This window comes from Amblyomma americanum, chromosome 1 (assembly GCF_052857255.1).
Source record: "Amblyomma americanum isolate KBUSLIRL-KWMA chromosome 1, ASM5285725v1, whole genome shotgun sequence".
Lineage (NCBI taxonomy): Eukaryota > Metazoa > Arthropoda > Arachnida > Ixodida > Ixodidae > Amblyomma > Amblyomma americanum.
Genome location: NC_135497.1, coordinates 321,660,059 through 321,665,100, shown reverse-complemented (window position 1 = coordinate 321,665,100; position 5,042 = coordinate 321,660,059). Strand labels below are relative to the sequence as shown.

Below are 5,042 nucleotides of genomic sequence, written 5' to 3'. Positions count from 1 at the left end.
GTTCGATCCCTAGTGCCACCGGGTAACCAGCGGTGATACAATGGGTCGTTTCAATAGCCAGTTTAAAACTTGAAATAACCATGCTGCAATATATACAAAAAATGATTTGTGCGCTCTCTCTTGCATGACATTGTTAATCATATCATAGTGTTGGTAGTACACAAAATGCATGTAGGGAACATATACATGCACTGTTTTTGTTCACATCTTACCTGCTATGTGCTGTTATGGCATGTTATGTGCTGGGAAAGCAACAGAGGTGAGCAATGTTGTGCTGCAGCCTTTCTTCTGGTGGAATTTGAATCATGTGAGGTGCAGCTGAAAGAAAATGTTTCATACATAAGTATATTTCATGTAACACAACAAAAAGTGCACAGCCCCATCATGAGTTGTGGTTTAAACTAACAGCGAGCTTTTTACTACTCTATTTAACATATGATGCAAGTCAGTGATGCTGGAGGCACAAAACTAAATACTGTGAGGTAACAAGAGCTAATATGGACAATCATGCCTTTAAGAGATATTGTCAATATATATTTTCCTGAATGAACTAAAGTTATCCTTAGAAGCATTCAGAGGAAGATAATTTTGCTAAATGCCTTTTGCCAGAATAGGCCTTTTAGGAACCAGTTGCGAATGAAAAGAATAACTTTAAGACCATGCTATGCATGCTCTAATGCCAAAGTAGTTGCATACAAGCAGTATACTATGCCCCTAGTTTTATGGTGGGCCTGTACTGCACAATTTTCATGCAAGGTAGTGGAAAGTATGTGCCATAAAACAGACCTCTGCTTGCTGAAACTGGCAAATAAGTACTGGGTTTTTAAGGCAGGAAAGAAGTTACATAGTTCCTTCTGCAGGTTTTGAACTTCAGGTTAGTTATTTGAAAAATATCAATCCCTGAACTGCAATGATTGAAGTTTTTAGCAAATAACATTTCCATTGTAACAGTGGAAACGCTCTTTTATTTGAGGAACGACTTTTCAAAAGCCTGCGTTTCATGGTGGCTGTCAAGTAGCCCTGATAAAGAGAAACCAGTCACGACACACAACCAAGCCCCCGTAGCACATTTTCAACTATACCCTCATGATATAGCTTTAAAGTAAGTGTTAAGCAATACAAATACAAATCCCTTGATTTCCTTCATGATTTATCACTGGTGTATACATACAAAGATAACCGTACAAGATGTGGTGTGCATGGTACAGAGACAGTAGGCAGATGGTTTCTTGACACTCAAAAAGTGAACAAGGGAAGGAAAAATCTCAGGGTGCTTGCCGTTTCGACAAGACAACTTGTTTTCGTCTGGGGTCAACATATACAGAGGAAACTTAGAATCAAGTACAGGGTTATCCACTCTTAGTGCGAACACGCGAGCACATGGCTGTGCTCTTTGGGCCACTGTGTCTGACATTGCCACACATCGAAGCGTAACATGACACGAAGCACCACATCCAGGTGCATCTCCTCTTGCGCCATTTTGCAGCGATGAGTGGCTGCGCCGCACACAGTGGACCTCTAAAAAGTGCGGCCATGCGCTCACATGTTTGCAATAAATGTGGCCAGCTCTGTACATTCCGGAATTGGCATAATTATTTGAAAAGGCCTTGCACATGGTCAGAGGTGTCCCAACCCATAATTTCGACCTCCTTTCCTGCTTTCTTTAATTTATCGTTATACTTTAACCTTACGCCCTGCACCTCCTGACATCACTTCTCGGAACCTTGGCTGCCATACTCCTCCCCCTCCCCCTTCTTTTTGCCTTTTCTCCGAACCTGCCCTCATTTTCTCTTTTTCCTTCAAATTATTTTGCCCCCCCACCTGGTATTTTATTCTGCCATGCTGCTTAATTCCTTTATCCTAGTTTTTCAGGAAAAGGCATCCAGCCATACCAAGCCACCTGTTGCGGCTGGACATAAATCCATTCAAGCCCACTATCCACACTCCATACCCCGAGATTCGTTTCTACTGAATTGGGCTTTTTTGTTTTCACAGTTTTGCAGGTCAACCGGTTAATCTTCTTTAGCAGCTATCATGCCTGGTCAAGGTTCACGCTCCCCATCGTAACGCCCTTCCCATATCGCACCCTCGTTCCACACAACAGGCCTTTCGCCTCGAAGTGAAAACCTTATTTAAACCCCACCAATGATGAACACTTTGCCAGACAAAGACAAGTACTCTTGTCGAAACGTCGGCAAGCACCCTGAGGCTTTTCCCTTCCTTATTCAGTTTGTGGGATACCAGGGACAGGTGTTCAAGCAGCCATACCACACTAATACCCTGTCACACGGGCACCGCAAAGGCCTTGGAGAATCATATCCAAAGGCGTAAGGAGTGCAGCTACCCGGTACAAATGTTGCGCCTTTGTCGCTAAGGGCCTTGGAGGCGAAGGCGGTCAACCGAGACCTTCGGAGCCCGAAGACACAGCATTCGAGAAGCTGTGATCGCAGTACCATCCAAAGTCAAAAAGTAAAAGCAATAAAAAAATACATAAGCTAATAATGTTTGAAAACATTTTTTTCAAATACGAAAGGTGTGTCTGGCTTTGGTTTTTGTACGGGTGTTTATGTTTTATGTTCAAATTTCAATACAGTGAAAGTGTTGCGGCAACACCGAGCGCCCATGGTGGCCAAGGCAAACAACGTACAAAACCTGCTCCTGCTGATGAGAGTAGCTGTTGCAGTACTTTTAAGGAAGCAATCAGAATAAAAAAATTGTCAAGGCTCAACGAATGAACAGAATACACCACTTTAATTTTAGAACACTCACTTCAGCCACCTCGAGTATAGCAGCGGGTGCTAAGCCTGAACGACTTTCACCTTTGGGCTGCACCGTGTAGCTGCATCGCTGCTCCTTTAAGCTTTCGCTTCTTTGGTGAAAAATGGTGCCTTTGCTGGAAAGGCCTTCGAGGAATGCCATGTGACAGGGGTATAAAGCACATTTTTTACTGACACGAAAGACTCAGTGCCTTTAGTTCTGACAACATTCTGAATCATGCTTTTTTGGCTTAGCATATCAAAATACTGGACATGACAAAATCAGCTAATTAGTGAGGGCTATTATTTGCTATAGGTAAAATTATAACATTCTCTTAAAATAATGAAAAGAAACCACCAGCACTGACATCAATGTACAATTTGGCTGTAACATACTGACATGACAATATAGTTACACGTAAATTCCCTTTTCGCACTTCAAAACTGCATGCATTATTTCTAGAAAGTGCGAGAACAGAAGCTCATACATAGTGCCAAAGAAAAGAGTGCATAATAGTACCACTTATGAGGTGTTTATAGGCAACTGCAATGAGCAAGGCTATGTTAATGGCAATCCAGAGTTATGTGTCTTACGAGCGCATGCACTTGGGAGGTGATAGCAGCTGTGGACGCAGCTGTCCATCGCAGTTTTGAGTCTGTCGAGATAACACATGGGGTAAGGTATTCCCTGTTTTGCTGCCGAAGGCAAAACCGTCAGCGAGTGGAGTTGCCTTGCTATTCACTGTCAATATCTACTGCTCAAAGTAAAGGAAACTAGGGCATAGAACATACAGCATTTCATATTATGCTTTGGCCAAATGCAGTGAGGATGAAACAGACTAGAGACTTGTCTTATGACGTTTGCACTCTTTACTTTGCACCAGAGGAAAATAAATTTATGTACAGTTGACCTACTGCTTGCCACAGTCCTAGAAAAAATTAATCCAGGTCTCAGAAATTCTACCGAGAGAATACTGATGCTGCATGTGCATTTCTCTGAACTGTTCTGAAATATGCAGAAGTTACCAATTTTTTTACTACCTGATTACATACTGTAATCTTTGCAAGGAATATGAGGTTAACGTACTGGGAAAAAATGTCAGGAATGGTACCTTTGGTACTGGGCACTTGGACAAACAAATGACCCACTGGGCGTCCCCAGGAGCTCTGCTACCAGGCACCCCTAGCAACAGTAGTCAATTTTCCAGATCCAAAGGAGCCATGCGAATGATTGCCGAAAAGTCAAGTTTAAGTACAGCAGATGCATGAACACAAAACAGTTTTCCAACTTTGTTTCAGTGTGATAAATGGTTTCAAATCTCTAGACTATATCTGGTAGTACACAAATTATCAGAACACCATCTCCCGCTCAGAATCATCTCAAAGCACATTCGACACGCAGTACCAACATGGACAGTTCGTGCTTAATCGAATCCAAAAGTTTACGGTGATCGACCAATGTTACTCTAAATAGAGACAGAAAGCGCATGCACGTTGTACTGATGTTATCGTGAACATAACATGCGACGAGACGCAAGGTTACAATACAAACAAAAAACCTTTTCTAAATTTGAGAACAAAAGGCTCACCTTCTCACAAGTTCGCCAAACCGGAGACGTTGCCGAGTGGCTGCCGCCAAAGTCACTCGCAATGCACAGAAACAATAAAAATGCAGTGCCGCTGACTTTCCTTGAGCAATTCCAGTCGATTGAACTTCCACCTGTTCTCACCGACTACCTCTGCAAGCATGTCTAAAAGTTAGCGGCGCAGCCACGCCATTTGCAATTTACGGAGTTACACGGGAAATTAATAGCGCCATTCGCGTATTCGCGCTCAAGCTCACGTCGCTGATGTCGCAAAGGCGCAGAACGGCAAAAACATATAAGATGTATTTAATTTTAGGGTAGCTTATTTAGCTGACAACCTGAATCGTTTGATATATTGTTTTTTCTATTCGTTGCATGAACGTTATTACCACCTGGGGCAGTGCAGCTTGGCCATGGCTAGCCATGGCGAAGTCGAAGCGCTATAGCCGAGCCCGCAGTCGGAAACATGTGCGCAGTTAGCGCAGTGTGGAGTTGAATGAACAGGCGCTTTGGAATGGGTTTTTGTTCTTCCGTGTTCGCTGCGTGCGTCCTGCGCGTTGTGTGTCTTTAGTATGTGTGTGTGTATGTGTGTGGCCGGAACGCTGCATTGGAGTGTACATACAACAGCTCGCTTTCCCGTGCGGCATCGGTGCGTAGTAAAACGATCATGCAGAATGTGCGTTACAATGCCAGTAGCCCT

At 43.3% G+C, this 5,042-nt stretch overlaps 1 long non-coding RNA gene across 1 annotated transcript; it reads right to left on the bottom strand.

The window, feature by feature from the left end:
• Positions 1-273: 273 nt before the first annotated feature.
• LOC144098972 (uncharacterized) lies at positions 274-4,520 on the bottom strand. The gene is made up of 3 exons (XR_013307278.1): positions 4,346-4,520; positions 3,869-3,939; positions 274-318 (listed from the first exon to the last, which is right to left on the bottom strand). It is a non-coding gene; the product is annotated as an uncharacterized LOC144098972 (long non-coding RNA).
• Between the last annotated feature and the right edge of the window lie 522 nt (positions 4,521-5,042).